The sequence below is a fragment of the Papio anubis genome, chromosome 16, assembly GCF_008728515.1.
Source record: "Papio anubis isolate 15944 chromosome 16, Panubis1.0, whole genome shotgun sequence".
NCBI classification, from domain to species: domain Eukaryota; kingdom Metazoa; phylum Chordata; class Mammalia; order Primates; family Cercopithecidae; genus Papio; species Papio anubis.
Window position 1 is genome coordinate 56,614,253 of NC_044991.1, and position 22,330 is coordinate 56,636,582.

At 48.6% G+C, this 22,330-nt stretch overlaps 1 long non-coding RNA gene across 2 annotated transcripts; it reads left to right on the forward strand.

Moving 5' to 3' along the window:
- Nucleotides 1-202: 202 nt before the first annotated feature.
- LOC110740522 lies at nt 203-18,596 on the forward strand. Of its 2 annotated transcripts, none has more exons than XR_002515176.2 (3): nt 203-1,996; nt 3,987-4,067; nt 13,118-18,596. It is a non-coding gene; the product is annotated as an uncharacterized LOC110740522 (long non-coding RNA). The 2 variants fall into 2 exon arrangements; XR_002515175.2 differs by lacking the exon at nt 13,118-18,596 and adding an exon at nt 4,848-4,863.
- The last annotated feature ends 3,734 nt before the right edge of the window (nt 18,597-22,330 follow it).

Below are 22,330 nucleotides of genomic sequence, written 5' to 3' on the forward strand. Positions count from 1 at the left end.
GGGTGGAATGGAGGATGGATACAGGGGGATGGATGCAGGGGGATGGATGGAATGGACAGGGATGGTGGACACAAGAGGGGAGGGCCCTGAAAGGTGACATGAACGGAGACATGAAAGAACAGGGTGAAGGAATGAAAGAAGGAAGAAATGAGCAGGAATGGAGGAAGGCTGGGAGGCTGGTGTGAATGGAGGGGAGGGCCAAGCAGAGAAACTCCTCACCACCACCATTGTCTCCATTTTACAGACAGGAAACTGAGCCCAGGGAGGTTAAGCAACTTGCCTGAGGCCACACACCTGGTCAGTGGAGGTATCTGGCTGGATGCCCACTATGATGTCAGAGCCACTTAGCACCATGTGACTAACATGCTCTGTTGGGAAGCACAAGTGGCACCTTGTTTTCGGTGACCTGGGGTCACTGAGCGCTAGCTGTTTCCCTTTTAACTGTAAGCCCATTTGGCAGGGTTGTGTACTGGGCACCCAAGAGCCGGTGCCCTTTTTTAAGGACCTTCTTTAAGGACCTTCCTGAGATCTGGAGTCTGACAGGCCTGGGTTCGAGTCCCCCATTTACACTCACTAATCACTGGGGTTTTCTAGGCCTTGGTTCGCTTCTCTGTAAAATGGGGCTAATGCTGCCTACTTCAGTGGCCTGGCAGGAGGTGATTCAGCCCAAGACATGGTAGATACTTAGAAAACATTTACTGCCTTCGGCCCCCCTCACCCAGGCCTCTAAAGCTGTGGTCCTCAAATCTCACAGTGTCCTTCCCTGGGAAGAAACAGACCTCCCCAAAAGTGCTGGGTCTGCATGCCTGGGGGCTTTAAATGGGACTCTGATGCGAGGTGCTGCAGGACCACCACTGCAGTAAGGTTTCTGCAAACCTTGTACAAATGGGAGATGTTGGCATCCCCCACTGTCCCCTCCCAGGGCCCTCGCTGCTTTTCTTTTGTGGCATCCATCACACTTGTAATTACTTGTTTAGCATCTGTCTGCTTCCCTGGGCTGCTTGTGCTGGCCTTGTTCATGGCTGGGTCCCCAGCACTGAGCAGCCTGCCTGGGGCGTAATAAGTGTGTGTTGGGAAAACAAACAAACAGACGCCTGGCTGGCTGAATCAATGCACGGATGCTCTTCAGAGCAGCTGGACTCAGTATCCCCCCCAAGGCCTGGGTTCTGACACAGGCTCTGTGGCCACACACTTCTTGTATGATCTTGGGCAAGTCACCCTGTTCTCTGAAAAATTACATTGATTACCGAGGAGGAGTCAGGTGCAGAGGATCCCTGAGAGCTCTGGAAGAACTTGTTGGAAGTGGGTTTTTGGAAGACGAAACTGCATGAGCAAAGGTAAGGAGGGAGGGAAGTGCACAGCTTGTTCAGGGGACAGCCAGATGGCTAGGGGGTCCGATGCTCTTCGTATACCATGGTGTGTGTGTCTGTGTTTGGGGGAGTGTGGGATGTGTGCTTATGTTGCTGTGTGTGTGTGAGTTTGAGAGTGTATATGTGTGTGGTGTGTTATTGTGTGTTGTGAGGAGTGTGTGAGAATCTGAGGCACAAGGAGGGTAAGGGTCTTACTTGATGCCCCCGGGGTGGGTGGCATGTAGTAGCCACCCCCTCATGCATGCCCTTATCCTATGCTCCCCTGGCCTCAGGATGTACCAGGCACTGACCCAGGCACTGGGGTTCCAGCGGCTACAATGGCAAACAGAATCCCTGCCTTCACAGGGGCTGCTGTTGCACATAGAGGGGTGACATTGTGGAGCAAGGGCACAGGTGGCTCTGGGGGCCTCGAAGGTCAGGCTGTTGAGCTTAGACTTAGGCCTGGAGGCACACGGAACTGTGGGAGGGATCTCGGAGGGGAGGTGCCCTGGGAGACATTGAGGAAGGAAAAGGCACCATGAGATAAGTTCTGCAGCTGCAGAGCATTGGGCGCTGCTGATGGAGTAATCAGGAGACATTGTGTTCACTTCTTCCCTTTCTAGAAGAGGAATCGCAGCGCAACCGGGGTGAGGCGAGTGTATGGGCAACTTAGCTCAGTAGCTAGTGTGTGTGTGTGCGGTGTGTGTGTGCATGTGTGGGGGGTGTGTGTGTGTGTGTGTTGTAGAGTGACTCAGAGTGGACTCTGCACCTCTGCGAGAGGGAATTCTATCATGGAAATCGTTTGGTGGCCCTCAGAGGCACGGGGTCATGCAGCAAGCTGGCACTAGAATATTTCGAGCTCGCAGTAATGAAAGCAAATGGCAATTTGGCGTGTCTTCAGGCTTGAAAGCCGCAGAGCAGCGTTCAGTCATCAGCAGCGGTTATCACCCACCGATAATGGGGGCTGCTGTTTGGGGCCTGGTGAGGGAGAGGAGGGCTCAGAGAGGTTAAGTGACTTGCCCAGCATCACATGGCCAGTAATGGGAGGGCAAAGTGCAAGGTGCAGAGTTTGGCCTTTCCCCCTCCCCCAAGGCCAGGCCGCTCCCCAGAATGGATCATCTCTGAGCGTTTCCTGAGCGCTGGTTTCCATAGCAGCAGGGCCATTCCTGCACACTGGATCCCCATCTTTCCCCAGCTTTGCTGCTGTGGGGGCTGCAGGGTTGGGGATGCTTGGTCTTGGGGACTGCTGGGGCGCCAGTAGGAGGGAGCTGGACAGGTCATTTGGATGGTCTTGGGGCCTCCAGGCCTTACAGAAGGGCCACATTTGTTCAATTTTTTTCCATTTCGGCTCTGGAGTTGGGTCCACTTCCAGGTAGTGGGTAGGGAGAGAGAGGACAGAGAATGAAATAGGAAAAACACCAGAAATAGGGAATGGGAAAGTCAGAGACAAAATAAATTTTACAAAAGCCGAGACAGAGAAAAGGTGTTTGCTTTCCAGAAAAATTGTTTCATTTCATCTTTACAACCTTGGAAAGTAGTTTCTGTTTACTCCAAATTGACAGATGAGGAAACTGAGGGCAAATGCAGCGCTTCTCCAAGGAGCCAAGGCTGTCCTCAAGAGCCAGCCTGGGCGGTCCCAGGGTGAAAGGTTGTGGAGAGGATAGTGGTTAAAATGCAGACTCTCTCACCCCCTCCCAGACCTATAGAATCTGATTCTCTCCAGTGGAACCAGGACTCTGCATTTAGCCAGTTCCCCGGGAGAAATTTCTATAAAGTTTGAGAGTATTCACAGTCAGGAGGGTTGCCCTGTCTATGCTGAAGTTTATGCAGCACAGAAACTCAGAGCCAGGATTTAGGACCCAGAAGGGAATAAGATAGAGAGGAAAGTGACAAAGAGAAGCTTTTCAAAGCAAGACAGATATGCCTCAGAAGAGATGGCAGAGAGCAAGAGAGAGGAATAAGACAGAAAGAGACACATGGGGAGAAGTCCTCTGAGCTAAGAGAAGGAGGAATCTGGTAGGGCTAGCGTGCGCTTTTATTGATTATGGATTGCCTGTCACTGTAAACAGAGCCCTCACTTAATCCTCAGAACAGTCTGATAAGGTAGGTCCTATTGCTCCCATTTTCTGGATAAGGAAACTGAGGCGAGGAGAACAAAGGGGAAGAGCCTAGCTTTGACCCCTGGTGGCCTGGCTTTGGAAGGGGTCACAGCTTAACCACCAGGCTAGGCTGCCTCCCAAGCAGAAAGCTCAGGGACTCAGACTTAGACTCCAATTTTTTCTCCATCACCCTACCTGTGTGACTCTGGGAAGCTTTCTGTGTCTCAGTTTCCTCACCTGCAAAATGGTGATAACAATACCTGTCTCAAGGAGTTCCTGTGGGGCCTTGTCTGAGATGGTACAAGAGCACAGAGCAGTACCTAGTGCTGGAAGTGCTCCATCACAGTTAACTGTCGGTAAATACCTAGAAAGTCCAGGAAACATGTAAGAGGTTCTCACAAATGGTGGGTTTCTTGGGGCCTCTTTGCCCTGAACTGGGGCAAAGGATGGTGTCTTAGTCCATGTTATGCTGCTATAACAGGGTACTGCAGACTGGGTAATTTATAATGAATAGAAATTTATTTGGCTATGATTCTAGAGACTGGGAAATCCAAGAGCATGGAGCTGGCATCTGGAGAGGGCCCTTGGGCTGCATCATCCCATAGTGGAAGGCAAAAGGGTAAGAGATTGTGCAAGAGAGAACAAGAGGGAAGGGGGTTGAGCTCATCCTTTTACCAAGAACCCAATCCCACGATAACCAACCCACTCCCATGATAATGGCATTAATCATCCCTTAAAGGTCCTACATGTCACCACTCTTGCTGTGGGGATTACATGTCCAATATGTGAACTCTGGGGGACACATTCAAAACTTAGCAGAGGGGAAGAGGCTCCCAGTGAGTCTTGCTCTTCTCTGAGTCTAGAGTAAACCTACCAAACACAGAATCATTGATGACACAGAGACAATGGCCCGACTCATGGCCCTATCGGCCACTCTAAGCCATTGGGCTCCTGTGAGCCTCACCAGGTCATACAGGGAAGCCTCAACCTGTGACTCACAAGAGCTCACTCCCAAGTCTGCTTTTCCAGATGCTACGGTGGCTCTGGTTGTCACTATTATGTGGACTATTATGTCCACTGTGCACCTGCCAGATATCCTCTGGGTGCGCTGGTGCCCTTCACCCTGTGACTGAGGCACAGGAGCCCTGGGGGTGCCCCACTCACCCTTCCAGGGAGGAATGAGTCCTCCCATTTTACAGATGAGGTAACAGAGGCTTAGAGAGGCAAAGTGATGGGCCATGGGACACACATCTGGAAAATGGTACAGTCAGAAAACACACACACACACACACATCTGGCTCTGCTCTGGTTGCCTCTAACAAGCATTTATTGAGCCCCTGATGTATACTGGGCATTTGTGATATTTGTGAGCATAGTCATTACCTACATCCTCTGATAGGCTGGGGGCAGCATCAGAGGAAGGACATCCTCCTACATGGTGTGATGGGTGCAGCAGCAGCAGGTGACATTCATGCAAAGTGCCAGGCACACACCCAAAGACGTCTCATCACTCCATGCCACAGCCCTGTGGTCACATGGTGACCATAACTTGGGTGGTGGTGAGCAGCCAGCCTTGGTCCAGCCCCTGTTCTCAAGTGTGGGCGGTCTTGGGTTGACTGGGGTGGGAGGAGGTTAGGAAACAAGCCTTGTGACCATTGGGCCTTTCTCTGCTGGTGGCGGGCAGTGTGAGCTTTGTGTCTTTGCTCTCAGGACAACACAGACCAGCTGATAATGCTGATGTTCATTGACCCTGTGATGGTACTGTGGTGCAGTTTATACAATTGAATCTTTGGATTTCACTTACTACCTGAGGGTGGATTTTTCATGGTCTGTTATTATCTCCATTTTACAGATGAAGAAAACTGAGGTTCAGAGATTCTTTTTTTTTTTTTTTTTTTGAGACGGAGTGTCGCTCTGTCGCCCAGGCTGGAGTGCAGTGGCCGGATCTCAGCTCACTGCAAGCTCCGCCTCCCAGGTTCCCGCCATTCTCCTGCCTCAGCCTCCCGAGTAGCTGGGCCTACAGGCGCCGCCACCTCACCCGGCTAATTTTTTGTATTTTTAGTAGAGACGGGGTTTCACCGTGTTAGCCAGGATGGTCTCGATCTCCTGACCTCGTGATCCGCCCGTCTCGGCCTCCCAAAGTGCTGGGATTACAGGCGTGAGCCACCGCGCCCGGCCGAGGTTCAGAGATTCTAAGTAGGGAGGATTTGAATCCAGCACTTGAATGCCAAGGCCTGTCCCCTAACTGCCTCTTGGTTCTCTGGGAAGGGAGGGATGAGGCAGGTCAGGCGCACTGGGCTGGCTTCCGAAAGGAGGAGGCAAAGGCTAGACTGAGACTTGAAGGACAAGCAGGCGTGGGACTGATGGAGCGCGTGTGTGGAGAGGGGGTGGTGGCTTGGGCAGGGCTTACTGGGTGGGGCCTAGCGGGGCTGGAAGGTGGGAGCAGGGCCTCAGCGAGGAGCTGGCTGCAATCTCATCTTGTCACCTGGGTTACCCTGTATTAGTAAAATCACAGTGAGGTCACACCCCCTCCTGCACTCAGAAGGCTCCTGTGGTTTCACATTGAGTGCAGACGAAAAGCCGAAGTTCTGACAGAGGCCTGCAAAGCCCTGCCCTGGCTGACAATGGCCATTCCTCTGACCTCATGTCCAGTCTAGGTCCCCCTTGCTCACTGAGCTCAGGCCATGCATTTATGGAGCATGTCGGGCACGCTCACGGCCCTTCTGCCTGCAAAGCTCTGCTCGGAGATATCTAGAGGGCCCCCTTACCTTGCCAAATCTTTTCGTAGACAGACCTTCCCTGACCATCTTATTTAAAATTGTGACATCCCCCTTTCCGCACCCCTGCCTCTCACACTCTCCCTTCCCCTTTCTTGGTTTAATTGCTACTTTTTCACAGCACTTAATCAGCATCTGACATGCTATGTATTTTACTTGCTTATTTTTTTAGTGCCTGGCTGTCCCTATAATGACGGCAGCTTTAACTGAGATTTTGTCCATGTTATTCACTGCTATATCCCCAGAGCCTAGAACAATGCCTGGCACATAGTAGGTACTCACTAAAATAAATTGTTGCCTAAATAAAAATACCAGCAATGATCCCGTTTCATCATGATCCCTCTGCAAGTCACTTTATTTTTTTCCAGTTTTCAAAGTTGAGGCTCAGAGAAAGTAAGGAGCTTACCCATGGTCATGTAGCAAGTAAAGGGGCAGGGTGGGTACCCAGCTCTCCTCAGGAAAGAAGGACTTACTGCCCAGCTGTTGGTGGTGCAGCAAAGTCCCTGTTGGAGATTGCCCAGTTAAGGAGAGCAGCCTTGCCTGAGGTCATGTCCCTTCCCTGGGCAGCTCATATCTCATGACCGATTTATGCAGGGTCTAAAGGCCTAGCCCAAGCCACTGACCATGCCCCTAGGCTCTGGTGGCAGTGGAGAGAGAAGCACAGCTCACTTACAGCTGAAAGCCCTAGGCAGAATGTTTTAGATGCCATATAAGCTGAATTATGTCTCCTCCCACCCGCACCAAATTCATATGTCGAAGCTCTAACCCCCAACACCTTAGAATGTGACTGTATTTGGAGACAGGGTCTTTAAAGAGGTAATTAAGTTAAATGAGGTCATTAAGGGTGGATCTTAATTCAATATGACTGGTGTCCTTTATAAGGACACCTTTTTAAGAAGAGGAGATTAGGACGCAGACACACACAGAGGGAAGACCAGGTAAAGACACAGAAAGAAACAGCCATCTACAAGCCAAGGAGAGAGGCCTCAGAAGAAACCAGCCTTGCTGACACCTTGGTCTTGGACTTCTAGCTCCCATAATTGTGAGACAATAAACTGCTGTTGTTGAAGCACCGGAATATCCTGCAGCTCTGCATTGTGTGCAGAGAAAAAGCGAAAGTCCTTAGAGTGACCAGCGAGGCCCTGCCCTATCTTCTCTCTCTAGACCATAAATTCCTTGAGAGATGGGTCCTTGTCTGTCTTCTTCTATACTGTGTCTCTGGTATCTAGTGTAGTGTCAGAAACACAGCAAGTACTCAGTAAGTATTGATTGATTGGATTTGCAAAATGACCAGATGCACGGAGTCATTGTGAGGCTTAAGTGAGGTTTTCATTGTGAAGCATCATGGCGCAAAACAACAGAAATTTATTGTCTCACAATTCAGGGGGCTAGAAGTCCATGACCAAGGTATCAGCAGGGTTGGTTTCTTTTGAAACACCAGTATCACAGCTAACTGTGACACTTCATTTTTTGTTTGTTTGTTTGTTTTTGTTTTGAGATGGAATCTCACTCTGTCACCCAGGCTGGAGTGCAGTGGCACGATCTTGGCTCACTGCAACCTCCGCCTCTTGGGTTCAAGTGATTCTCCTGCCTCAGCCTCCCAAGTAGCTGGGATTACAGGCACCTGCCACCATGCCCTGCTAATTTTTGTATTTTTAATAGAGATGGGGTTTTACCATGTTGGCCAGGCTAGTCTCGAATTCCTGACCTCAGGTGATCTGCCCACCTCAGCCTCCCAAAGTGCTGGGATTACAGGCATGAGCCACCACGGTCGGTGGAGTGTGACACTTCATTATGGCAGCACTAGCGAATTAATCCAGTGCATTTGCTCATCCAACCCTTAGAAAATCTGCACAGTAAGTGTAGGAATTACCCCATTCTGCAGATAAGGAAACAGGCTCAGAGAGGGGCAGTGACTTGCCCAAGATGACAGAGTTCAGTTCCGTTCTGACCCCAAAGCCAGAAGCAGCATACAGTCTAGTGAGAAGATGGGCTTTCACAAGCAAAACTGATGAAGCCGCCTTGGCCGTCTGCCCTCATGACTGGGCAGTGCTGTGTGAGCTCAGAGGAACAAGGGCTCCATTTAGGGCAGTCAGCCAGGATTCCTGCAGGAGGCAGAAGCCGCTGGGCCTTGCAGAGTAAGTACAATTTATTTAAGGGTAGTGAAATCACAGAATTCAAGGTAGACAGTCGCTGTTCAAGGGTGTGGAGGGAGGAATCCTCATGGCCTCCTTGGGTAGGTACCTCAGTTGCTCAGTTGGACAGAGCACTGGGTCCAAACTAGGAGGAGAGAAGTGAAGAATTGACACCGGGTGAATCATCTGGCATGTGTAGTGTGAAGTTATCACATGAGACTGGATTTTAATGTTTTGGTTTTTGGACCCCTTTATACTCTTAAAAATTACTGTGAACCCCAAAGAATTTTGTTTATGTTAGTTTATCTATTGATAGTTACCCCGTTAGGAATTAAAACATTTAAGAAACACACTCGGCCGGGTGTGGTGGCTCATGCCTATAATCCCATCACTTCAGGAGGCTGAGGCAGGCAGATCACTTGAGGTCAGGAGTTCGAGACCAACCTGGCCAACATGGTGAAACCCCATCTCTACTAAAAAAACCCACAAAAACTAGCTGGGTGTGGTGGTGTGCACTGGTAGTCCCAGCTACTCAGGAGGCTGAGGCAGGAGAACTGCTTGAACCTGGGAGGCAGAGGTTGCAGTGAGCTGAGATCACACCACCGCACTTCAGCCTGGGCACAGAGTGAGATCTCAAAAAAAAAAAAAAAAAGAAGAGAGAAGGAAAGAAAGGAAAGAAAGAGAAGAAAGAAAGAAAGAAAGAAAGGAAGGAAGAAAGAAAGAAGGAAAGAACACTCCATTAGTTGTCAAAGTGAGGTCATCTTCCTAACAGTCTTCTAGTGTGTTACTATTGTAATCCCATTTTACAGATGAGAAAACTGAGGTCCAAGTAAGCTGGGTCATCCAAAGTCTCACAGCTACCGTGCGAACAGAGCCAGGATTTGAACCCAGGCATTCTGCTTCCAGAGCCCAAGCTGTTAACTGCTACATTACGCTGCTTGGACATGCTGCACGTGCCCCCGTTCCTACCCCGGGTATGGGGTCTGGACATTATCCTAGGAGTCTTGGGCTAAATCCCTGGAGCCTGTCTAAAGCTAGTAGAACGGGGTGCAAGGAGTTAAGCTTTCCTGAGATGAAATTTCATACTGTGAAAGGGATGCTTTACCCCAGAGGCACACCAGGCATCCCACACCCACCTCCACACAAGGCAGGGGTGAGAAGTCTGCTCTCACAGCCAAAGCCTTTGAAATGTTATTTCCTGAAGTGTTGCCTCACCCCTACCACAGCTCAAAGCCTCTGGGACTGGGGCTCCCTCCAGGAAGCAGCTGGTCCCCATCCTTCCTCCTGCATAGAGCCTGGGACCAGCGAGGGACCAGAGATAACTTAGCTCTCTGTAGGGTATGGGGCAGGATAAGTCCTGGCTAAAATCTGTCCTCCCACTGAAAGCCTTGCCTAGCCCACATGCACCTTGATTTAGCTCATTTTTACTGTATTTGCAGAGGACCTCCTGTGTGCCATGACACTTCACAATCAGAACCTTGCTTAAGCCTCATACAACTTTGTGCATCTGGTCATTTTGCAAATCCGATCAATTAATACTTACTGAGCATTTGTTATGTTCCTGACGCTAAACTAGATACCAGGGACATGGTGCGGAGAATGAAGACGGGTAAGGACCCGTCTCTTGGGGACGGGTCTAGAGAGAGAAGACAGCCAGACAATCGTGGGCAGTGCAGGATAACAGGAAACACAGGGGGCTTTGCAAGCACAGAATACTCAGTAAATATTCGTGGTTGAATGGAAAGCTCTCAGGATAATGGCTCTCAGGTAGCTCTCCAATGTGCCAGTCTATTGTGTTCGTTAGGGCAGGATAACTGCTGTTACAGACAACCCCCAAATCTCAATGACTCACAATCTGTTTATTTGTCACTCAGGTCACAGTCCAGTGTAGGTCAACTCCTCATTGTCACTCAGAGATCCAGGCCCTTGCATCCAGGGGAGGGGGTCTTGATTTCTTTTTTGATCTTCTGCATCCCCCAGCAGAGGAGAGGAAAAGGCAGGGTGTGGAGGAGCATGGGGGAGGCTTTATGGGCAGGTCTGGAAGGGACTCATGGCCAACTCACCTGGTCTTGTGTGGGGATGTAGGCAGTGACCTAGGAGTGAAGGAAAGAGCGGTGTCATGCCCAGCACTTCCCCCAGGTGAATTCAGTGGAGGAGAGGTGATTTTCCTAAACAATGAGTGTTACTTAGGAAGGGGGCATGGGTTCTGGGTGGCCACAGCCTTCTTATCAGTATATATTAACTGCAGTATGCTAGTCAGGATTCTTTTAGCTTCAACTGATAAAAACCCAACTCAAACTACTTAAGGAAAAGAGGGAATGTATTGATTCTGCTCTAGGAAGGTGATTTCAGGAATGGCTGCATACAGGAACTCAACAGGGCCATCTTCTCTGGTTGGCTTTAGCCTCCCAGGCAGCCTGTCAATGTGTGGTAGGGAAGCTGGCCACCAGCAGGTGCACCCAAACATGTATGCAACAAGCCCAGCAAGCCTGGCAGGAGTGAGGCATATATATCATGTATCTATGTACATATATAGTAAGTATGTCATATATCATATATCCTCTCTATATATCATATATCCATGTACATATCACATATGTCATATATTGTATATCCTATATATATCATATATATGTCATATATCATCTATACACATCATATATCGAATATTGTATATCCTATATATATCATATATATGTCATATATCATCTATACACATCATATATCCATGTGTATATATCTATCATATATATGTCATATATCTACATATATTATATATCCATATCTATGCCAAATACTCATCCCAGAAAAACACTTTGGTCCTGAATGCGACCCATGACCACTCTTGTTTTGATGATCTTGATGGAAACCCCAAGTTCACATGGCGTGGAAGAGGGACCATTTTCCCCAAAAAGGGACTCAGACAATACCATCAAGTTCACTGCAGGAGACATTACTAGATCTTTCCAAGAACATTGGGCCTATCTCACAGTCCTAGATGTCAAAAGGGAGAGGAAACGTGAGAAAAATAGATGTCTAATCTCTTTGTTAGTAGCCAATTTCTAGGAGCCAGGTATGGACCATGTGATTTTTATGGCCTCAACATATAACGTTGTTTTCTCCCTCACTTAAGTTCAGAAGCAGTAGGAGACCCAGGAGTCAAGAGGTGAGGAACAAAATGTCAGCTTATTACAGATAAAGCTGTTTCGAGAACGTGGCTTGGGCATGCAGGCAAATGGAACTGCTAACACTGATCCTCAGAGTTGGACAGCCTTACCTTTGCAGTCACAGGTAGATGGATAAACACAGATCTGTCCCCTCTGACTCCTGGTACAGAACATGTCTTCGCAGGTAGCTGACCCTAGGTTGAGAGAGGGCTCACCTCTTCATACTCACCAATCATTCAGTCCAGGTTTGTTGCTCTGATGGAGGCCGCCCCAACCCCCAACCCGTTTTCAAATGTGCACCATAGTAGGGAATGAGGCCAAGACCTGAGACCTGGCTGTCTGGTGGGTAGACCCTGGAAAGTACAAGCAAATAGCCCCTAATGCCCGGAAGCTCCTGGTTCCCGAGGAAACAGATGAAATTTGTGATGGGCAGAGAGTCAGAGAAAGAAGCATTTTTGTTTTCCTTTATTTTTTCAAAAATGACTATTCGAATAATACAATCCACTGTGAAAATTTTAAAAGGAAAAGAAAGCCAGGAAAGAATTGTAAAACTGCAAGCCACCTTCAATTCCATCATCTGGTGTTAACTATCGTTACATGTTGGTGTATATCCCTCGGGCCTTTGTGAGTGTGTGTGTGTGTTTAAACAAAATTAGAATCATGCTCTATGCATAATTTTTTTATCCGTCTCTCTTTAACATTCTATATAAAGCATTTCAGCGTGTCCATGAGGCTGGAGGCAGCACGAGGGCAGGAACCAAGTCTGCTTGATGATTGCTGTCTCCCCGGGGCCTCCCATGTGCATCATGCTAAAAAAAATATTGCAGAAAAGAATGGTATTCACAGGTAATATTGATTAGGTGACTTCTAGGCATCATCATGCATCATCGAATTACATTCTTACAAGATAATACAATGGGCACCTCTATGAACCACACCTTGTAGAAGAGGCAACTGAAGCCAGGGGAGGTGAAGTAGCTCACACAAGGTCACCATCAATGTTACATCCTGCACAAACACATCCTGTATGTGCATCTTCCTACTTGACACATTTCCTTCTTGCCACTTTCCACTTTTAATCAGGGATAGAGGGAAGCTGTTTGCTTGAGACAGGACTCTTTATTTGGAAAGAAGGTCTGTCCCATTCTGGGAGGGGGATGTGCTAAGAACTGTCACCCAGCCTTTGAGCCCCGCTGGGATTCTTTTTTTTTGTTTGTTTTTTAAATTTTTCTTAAGACAAGGTTTTGCTCTGTCACCCAGGGAGGAGTGCAGTGGTGGGATCATAGCTTACTGCAACCTCAAACTCCTGGCCTTAAGTGATTCTCCTCCCTCAGCCTCCTGAGAGTGTGAGCCATGGCATCCCACTGGGAACTGTGAGCAGCCTGGGCACAGGATGGTGATGGGTCTGTCCTCACTTGGGCCCTGTTGCCCATGACCCACCTGTCCCAGCTGTGTGTGTCAGTGCATCTGCCTCTCTGCCAGATGTTGGGGATCTCCCAGTATGCCCACTGACTATCTCTCAGAATTCCACAGGGGCAGATGCTCTTAATGCCCCACCTGAGTCCCCTTGGCCTTTCCTTTCTGTTTCAGGACACACGGGCCCTGTGTCCGGCTGCTGGCACGTGAGTCTCTGCTTGAGGGTTTATCTGGCCACTGGAGCCTGCTCACCAGGAATTGATGCCTCCTGGGAGCAGCCTCCGACCAAATACTCTAGGAATTGGCATTGAGATCCTCCAGCCTCCTACCCTTGAAGTGGGCAACTCTGAGGCACGCGCAGTGCCGCCTCGCAGAACTCCCAGCAGGACTGAGCTCCCGTGGCCCACGGTGCTGCCTGGCTTTCTAATAAACATTTTATCAGCCTTCTTCCCTTCCCTGTCTCACTTCCCTCTCCCTCCTCCTCACAGCAGTGCTCCCTGGGGTCACATCTCAAATAAAATCGCATCCTTGGCTCAAGGTTGGCTTCTTAGGGAACCCAAACCAAGACTTTTTCACTCTTTTCTTCCCTGCAGCCACCACCCACCTGAATTCCCCCACAGGCTTTGTCTGCACTCTTTCCTCTCTAATCCGCTGGCCACAGAGTCACCTTTTACGTTTTCCCTCCCTCCCTAAGTGGCTGATTTCCCCTGGCCTCCAAGCTGAAGCCAGCCCAGCATTCAAGGCTCTGTATGTTTCTCTCTTGTCAACCTCTCCAGTATCTTTTTGAAGTATGACTCTCATCCTATGCTTGGGCCATACTGACCTATCTCATCTGTCTCTGCCTTTGCACGTGTTGTTCCACCTGCCTGATGTGCCCTTCCCTATACTGGTCATTCAGGAAACTTCCACTCATCCAGCAAGACCCATCTCAGAAGTCACCTTGTCTGTGAAACCTTTCTAGATCACCCTAGATACTGACAACCTCTCCCTTCTTTTGTGCCCCATTTGTATATTGTTTTTCCCTTGTATCCAAGACTTATCTTACTTTTTTATAATTATGTGTTTGTATTCTGTCTCCCCAACAGGACTGTGAGCTCCTTAAGGGCAGGATCAGTCCTCTTCTCTCTCACCTCCGGGCCTGCCTAGCACTGACTCTGGGACAAATTAGGTCCCCAGTGAATACAGGTGTCCCTTGCTATCCAAATTTTCCTATATACTCAAAACCTACAAACAAAATAGGTTAGGACAACATGGCATCCCACATGATTCTGAGTCCATTGTCCAATACCCGCTACCCGAATTTAGGAGTTCTGTGGATTTGGAGGGCAAGAGATACTTGGGTATGAATGAATTAATTACTTAATGAATGAGGGCATTCAAAGCTGAGAGCGTTCATTAACTCTGGGCACAGACCTGCGTGAAGTTGGTGGAGAGGAGGAAAGGAGGGAACATGGAGATGCCAAGCCAGAGCCAAGAAAGTTGTTTTGCTTTGGAATATATTATTTTTGCAGGTTGCTATAGTTACCGCTGTGAAATTAAAAATTAAAACCTTGTGAAAGAGAGAGGGTTGACTGAGATGAGGCAGTTCCTTGACAGGCTGAGTTATTTATCTTTTCCCCATGTAACATCTGGTTATGTGCTTGCAAATTTATTTTTAATTCAGAGCTCTAAAAAGGATTTCGTGGCAGTGCGAGGTGCCCGGATGATCGGCTTGGGAGGGAAAGGTTAGAGGGTGGTATTCGGGGCCTGCCGGTGACCCCCAGCTTCTCTCCTGGCCCTTGCTCCTGCTTCTCACACAACCTCTAGGAATCAGGGGTAGCTCGAATGTGTCTGGACCCCCTGCCAATCAAGCAGCAGCCGTAACCATGGTTCCCAGATGCAGAGCCAGGATGGAGGCTGCTGTCTGGTTCCTGTGGTTCTTTGAGTGCGAAGACAAGCATGGCTGGGAGTGGGGCAGGTTTCGAGTTCCCATCTCTCCAGTCTGTCTCCCACCTTGTGTGTCTCTAAGTGTCTCCAGGGATCTTTCTGGACCCCTCACTCTGCCATCCAGAAAGGCAACAACTGTGGTTTAGGGGAGGCAACACTGGCCGGAGTTAAGAGATGTGGGATCTGGGTCCAGCCCAGCCACTGCTGGCTGTGTGACCTGGGAAAATCACCTTCCCTCTCTGGTCCCTGTTCTCTCCATTCTTCAGAGATGGGTTGGAGGCTGCAGTAACCCACTGGATCCCTACTGTAGGAATCTGAGTGAGCCTAAGGAGGTGCCAGGCATCACTGGAGCCTATTTTTGTGCTTTCGCCTGACTGCCCAAGGTGACAAGTTGGGAACACAGGACAGGCTGCCCCATGGGTTCCTTTTCCCTGCCAAGCTTCTTCCTGCCTTGTACCTTTGCACTCCGTGTTTTCTGCCTGGAGCTTTCTTCCTCTAGATGTTCACAGGACTCCCTTCTCCGTCCTACCCAGTCTTATACGTCACTTCCTCAGCAGGGACTTTCTGCCCAGCCGGTCTGGAATGGCCTCGTCCTCCCTCCCCCACTTTGAAGCCTCTGCTTTTCTCTTCCAGCATCTTCACTGCCTGTGAGCATAGTATATTTTCTGTCTGTCTGTCTGCCTTCCTGTTGTCTGTCTTCCTTTCTGTCAATCCCATGAGAGCAGAGACATTACCTGATATTGTCTTTTTGGGTCACAGCTGCTTCTCCAGCTCCCAGACTGGGGCCTGGCATGTTGGAGGAAGTACTCCATGTTTGTCAAGTAAATGAATGAATGAAGGAAGGAATGAAGAAAACATTTATTGGTCTCTGCTATATGCTGGATTAGGTTAGGACAAACTACGATGGGTTAGGACTCAGGGGAAATGAATGAGATTAAAAACTCCCAGACTAGGAAAAATGAATGCCAAAGACAACTTGAGAGGAGGAAATAAATGGTCTCATAATGGCTGAGGTGTGAGTTGCATATGTGTGTATATGTGTGTGGGGTGGGCAGAGGGGGCGTTTTCTGCCATGGTAATAGTAATCATATAGGTAGGTAACAGAAAATAATTATATGTGTAAAACCTAAATCCTCTGACAATAACAAAAGTCATAATAATGACCATGAATCGAGTACTTATTACATGTGGGACACAGTACTTTAGATACATTAACTCTTTACGCAAGCCCCTGTGAGAACAGGACTTGGCTGTTCTTTTCACTGCTGTATCCACAGTACCTGGGACATAGCAGGGGTCCAATATACATTTATGCAATGAATGAATCTCCATTTTATATTCAATCAGAAAGGGCAAGTGAGTTGTCCAAGGACACACAGCTGGAAAATGACAGAGCCAGTTGAAGCCAGGTCCGTTTGGCTCTGTGCATCTTGCACAGAGAGATCTTCTGTCTATGTTCATTGGCTTCTTTGAGTCACTGCCAACCACCACCACCACTCCCCTGACGAAATGACTCCCCACCCCCATCCCTCACTGACCGTCACAACATGCCTAAAACTCTGCTTAGCTCAAAGTCTGAAAGACCTTGTGCTGGATGGAATGGAAATCAGGCTGAGCTGTTTTAGCTACCAACATTGCAAACACAGCCTGGGCCCTGGTGTCTCTGAAACCTCCTGGCTCGTTGTCATCTTTCACTATGCCTGACAAGGCTGGTGTGGGAGGACCAGGGAACATTTTGTGGGCAGACACACACATTCCAAACTTCTTAACAGGTCTGGGCTCATCACCGAGGCTCCCCTATGGGTGAGCTCCAAAAAGCATGGCTGAAGGCCTGGGCCTGCATGTTCAGCAGGGATGAATAATTAAGCAGCCATCAGGCGCCAACAGCTTGATGAGGGGGGTTTTGTGTAGCTGACAATGCTGTATCCCAGCCCAACACTGATTTTGGGTAGAGCCTGTTGTTTCTGATGGCTGTCTCAGTGCTGCCCAGAGCAACAGAGCAAGCAGAGGGACATATTTGATTGTTCTAGCGGACAGAGGATGTGCCGTGGGGAAGGCAATTGCAGCCAGACTGATCCTCCTGGACATAGCTGGGTGATCTTGGGGGAGCCTCTTCTTGGTTCCTGTTTTGTGCCTTCGTTTCTTTGGCAAAATGGAAAACTGAGGAGTTATTGAGGAGGCAAAGTTAGGTCTCCTTAAAAAGCCCTTCCCTTTATGTTTATCCCTTTCCCTTCCTACATGGAACAGGGATGTGATGCCTAAGACCTGGCAGTCATCTTGCAACCATGAGGCACTAGGAATGAGGATAAAGGACAGGTAGATGCTTAAAAGTAAACTGCAAAGCGTCTTGTAAAGGTGAGAGACCTCTCTGCTGACTTGGTTATGCTTTGCTTCCCCCACTAGGATATGAGTTCTGATGACAGGGACTTTGCTAATTTTGTTCACCTATGAGCACCTGAAACTAGGCATCCTCTCAATAAACATTTGTTTAGAATGATGGATACATTTGGTTATTATAGATCAAATCAAATATGTTTCCTGGAAGTCCAATCTGTTGGATACTTGGGACCCTGGAATTTTCATGGTAGGTGGGTTCAGGGCAAGACTATACCCCCACTTCTCATGGGTTCACATAGATAGGTCTAGTGGCTGCGTGGCCTGAGGAGCAACTGCTCAGGACCCTTTTCTGAGCCCTGAGTCAGGAAAACGCCTAATGCTGGTACATTTTGGAAGAGAGAGAAAGGGGGAAGCTACATCCCCTGGGAGGCAGTGTGATTCCACAGAGGGAACAAGGGCTTGGTGTCAGGCAGTCCCTGGGTCCTATCTTGACCCCACTCTTGGGAAAGTTAGGAACGAACTCAGCTAGAAATAATAGAAACCCTTCTACAGAGGCATAATCCAATTGGTGTTTATTGTCTTATAAGTCCTGGGCAGGCTACCTGGGACCAGTGTGGCTCTCACTGATGCCACTGGAGACTCAGGCTCTGCTTGCTATTCATCTTTGCCATCTTTAGCCTGTAGCTGTTTATCCTCATTCCTAGTGCCTCATGGTTGCAAGATGACTGCTAGGTCTTGGGCATTGCATCCTTGTTCCATGTAGGAAGAAGGGAAAGGGATAAGCACAAAGGAAATGGCTTTTTAACTGTGGAGGAACCCTATTTCTGAGACTTTTACCTGCATCTCGTTGATTAGATCAGCAAGTGTCACATGCCGCTCTTAGTTAAAAAGAAAGCTGGGAAAGTTAGTGTTCTGGCCTGTTTTGCAGTTAGCATGAGAGGAACTATTAGCTGTGTAGCAGGAGGCTGTCCACACATAGTTTCCATAGCCACAGGCTGATTTCCCAAACCCTGAAACCCCCTTCACCCATGCTCACTGAGTGATGCTGGAACTTCCGGAAAGAAGGTGCTCTTCCTGCTGTCAGCGTAGTGATTAAGATGGGTTGTGAAGTCAGGCTGTCGGATCTGAATCCCTACTGTACCGAGTACCACCAGCTGTGTGGGCCCAGGCAGATTCTGTAACTTCAGTGTGCCTCATTTTCCTCATCTGTAAAATGGGGATGCTGATCCTTCCCCACGGAGTTCCTTTGTGAGGGTAGAAAATGTTCAGTCATGGGAAGGACCTAGAATAGTGCCTGCCTGATTGTAGGCATCCAAAAAAATAAAGCTCTTAACAACCTAAATGCCCACTGGTGGCAGACCGGATAAGGAAAATGTACATATACACTGTGGAATACAATGCAGCCATAAAAAAGAACAAGATGGTGTCCTTTGCAGGAACATGGATGGAACTGGAGGCCATTATCCTCAGCAAACTAACGCAGGAACAGAAAATCAAATTCTGCATGTTCTCACTTATTAGTGGGAGGTAAATAATGAGAACTCATGGACAGAAAGAGAGGAACAATAGACACTGGGGCCTACTTGAGGGAGGAGGGTGGGAAGAGGAAGAGGATCAGGAAAAATAACTATTAGATACTATGCTTAGTACCTGGGTAACAAAATGGTCTGTACACCAAACCCCCATGACACGAGTTTGCCTGTATTAACGAACCTGCACTTGTACCCCTGAACCTGAAAGTTAAAAAAAAGTTTAAAAAATTAGGAAATTATTTTTCTCTCAAAAAACAAATCTATCTATCTATCTGTCTGTCTGTCTGTCTATCTATCTATTTATCTTATGATTGTTGTTACTATTATCGTGACTATGGTTACTAAGATAAGACTTTGATATCAGTGGAAACAGTAAGGCCTCAAACGCCTGGGGGTGGTCCCAGCTGTGTCACAAACCGGCTGTGTAACTTTAGATGACCCCCTATCTGGGCCAGTGTCCCCTTTGTACTTCAAGAGACTGGATCCCAATGGTTGGGTGTCAGAGGCCTTCCCGGAGAGGACTCAGATGGAATCCTCCTATCAGACACTCACAGGGAGAGTGGCCTGTGATCACGTCTTCCCAGAAAATGGGTCTTATCGCAGAAGCAGCAGAGTCCAGGAGCGGGGGACATTTTGGTCAGTTTGGGGGCTCTCCCAGGATTGCTGATCCCAGGCTTGGTGTCTGGAGCTGGGCCAGGGCCGGTCAAGCTTCTCTGTGTCTCCAGCCTCATCCTGCCCCGCTTCTGCTAGGCTTAGCTCTTGTTCCTGCTACCCTTCTTTCCTTTCTGTAAGTATTACTTCCTCTTGCTGATTTCTCAGCAGAAGTTGGTTTCCCTCCCTCAAAACCAGCTTCCTGCAGTGGGAGGTCCTGCACCAGGGAGGGGCATTAAGGAGGCTCCCTGAGTCCCTCTGTGGCAACGTCGAGAGGGGCAGTGGAGTTTGCCCTGGGACTGTGACTTTGTTGTGGTGGTTGTTTGTTTTTCTGGGAAGGTGGCAGAGAAGCTCCTCTGCTCTCCGGAGGGAACTTGGCTCTTAACTGGTTGGTAACCTTGGCAGTCTTCTCTAGGCCTCAGTTTCCCCATCTGTGAAGTGTGGCAGCTGAATGCATAGTTTTGAGAGGCCCGAGCAGACTGGATTTTGACAGCAGGACACAGCCACTGAGGTGGAGGCGCCTGTGCTGGTAGTGGGCCATGGTAGTGTTGAGGCTACTGCAGGAGGTAGTCAGACGTCACAGCGCTCCAGTGCTCCCAGCCCCTGACTTCTTCAGGTCAGACAGCTTTTCTTTGTTTTATTTGTTGGAACATCAGTATCCACTGAAGTTTTGAATGGAAGACAGGACTCCAAAGTCAATATAAAATGTTTGAAAGTAATAGCTAACACTTTATAGACTTACCATGTGCCAGGCACTCTTCTAAATGTTCCACACATAGTACTTTATGTAATCTTACAGTAATGCCGTCAGGTAGGTACTATTATTAGTTCTGTTTCAAAGGTAAGGAAATTGAACAAAGAGAAGTTTAGGAACTTGCCCAGCGTCACTCAGAAAAGTAAGAGGGATTTGAATCCAGGCAGTCTGGCTCTTAACAAGTATTTGTTTGTTTTTTTTCTAAAAAGCCACTGATGTAGCTCATCCTCTTCACCTCCCATCTGGTGTTGGAATCCCTGCTACAACATTCCACCAAATGTACCGCCTGGTCTCAGCTTGCACACCTGCAGGGATGGGGTGCTTGCTACCTCCCTGGGGATCTGTGGCCAGCTGTACCAGTTTTAAAACTCTCCCCCAAATTTATGAATTCCTTAATAAGTCCTCAAGGCTCCAAATGGTTTCCTGGGAAACAGAGCAGCTTGCTCAGCCCCCAGGGACCTGTTATGGTCTGGATTCCAGATGGAGAAATCTAGAAGGAGCCAACAAACCTCACATTTCGTGGATGTAAGAGAGGGCGCAGGGTGGACACCAGAGTGGGGGCTCTGCGTGTCTGCTCTGGAGTCATTTTTCTGCCTGAGCCTCAGTCTCATCTTCTGTGAAATGGCATTTACGAAGACCACCTTCTTCATAGGGTTGGTGTAAGGATTAAAAGAGATAATCCACACGCAGCGCCTGGCACTTAGGTAGCATTAAAAATTGTTAACTAGTATCTTGGTATCGTTTTTATCATCATCATCGTTATCACCTATGAAGTCTCTGTTCTCACTCTGGAGTTTAGGAATGACTTGGTTAGTGGCTTGACCATAGAATGAATAAGGCCAGCAGCTTGATCCCTGGGTCCAGACAGTCCTCTTTGGCATATGGAGAAACTGAGTCTCAGAGAAGGCTGGGGACTTGCTTAAGGCTTGCCAGCTAGTCAGTGGCAGAAAAAAATAGAGTTCCATGGAGCAAAGGGAGACGTGACTGGTTAATTTCACTAGATCCTCTTGGAAACAAATGTGAGATAGGTCAGAAGCAGGACCACCGGGAGGGTGGGGCCAGCTCCTTGACACCCAAGCTTCTGGGAGGAGCACAGTGTGGGTATTAGGATGGTCAGGTGCTCAAATTCACACATCCATGCATGTTGCCCGACTGGGAGTTTTTATGTTACATCTGGGTGTGATCCTGTTGCAGAAATGTAGCTTGGATTGGGCAATAGTCATAAACTTTTTGGAATTTGTTTGGGTGGCTTCGGAACACCAGGGGCAGGACACCTCAATATACCTGAGTGATTTAGTAGAGAAAGCAGAGGTTCAGGAAGCACATGTAGGCTTGAATCCCAGCTGCTCCACGGACTTGCTATATGAGTACACTTGCTATATGCTACACTTCGAGGCTCAGTGTCATCATCTAGAAGATAAAGACGGAGTTGTTGGAAGGATTAAATGTGATGAGGGCAGCTGAGTAGCTACAGAAGTTGCCAATCCAGAATCTGTCTTAACCATATTTAAAAATTAGGAGAATTGATATCCAAATCCAGATTGCCTCTTTCTTTCAAAAAATCAGAAAGATCCTGCCACCTTAAACTGCTTTTTCAAGAGCCCAGGTTGGGCATCTCTGGCCCCCTGGAGCTGCGCTCTCTGACCTGTCAACCCGACACCTGCAGATGGGTCAGAGGTCAGCTTCTCCACCTTCCTACCTCAACAAGTCTGTCCCAGGCCATGGAGGCAGCTGCCCCCGCTCCAGAAGGAAAGATCACTGGGAGAGGAAAATTCCCCGTCCCTGGAGGTGTTTGCTCAGGGCCGCTACAGGATGAATATTTCCTTTCATAATGTTGCTAATCATTTTCCCCTCCAGGCAGGAGCAGAGGCTCTCCCGAGCTCCTCACAGCTGTGGTGCCCTGTGGGCTCTTAATCAATGTTACATGGTAATTAATAATAGATCCTCCTGCTCCAGCTCCATCACTCCCAGCTTCCCGCTCTCTCTGACAAGCTGGCATCTTCCTGGCCAGATGAGGCCGAAATCAAAGGCCTGAAATTAGAGCTGAAAATTTGTCCTCCAATTGCTTGTGGGAAGGAAGCAGGAGAGCTCGAACCCTTGGCAGGTCTGGCGCTGGCTGAAGTTCTCATTTTACCCTCTCAACCCATGAGTGCTCAGCCTTGCTTTACGGATGGGACATCAGGCTTG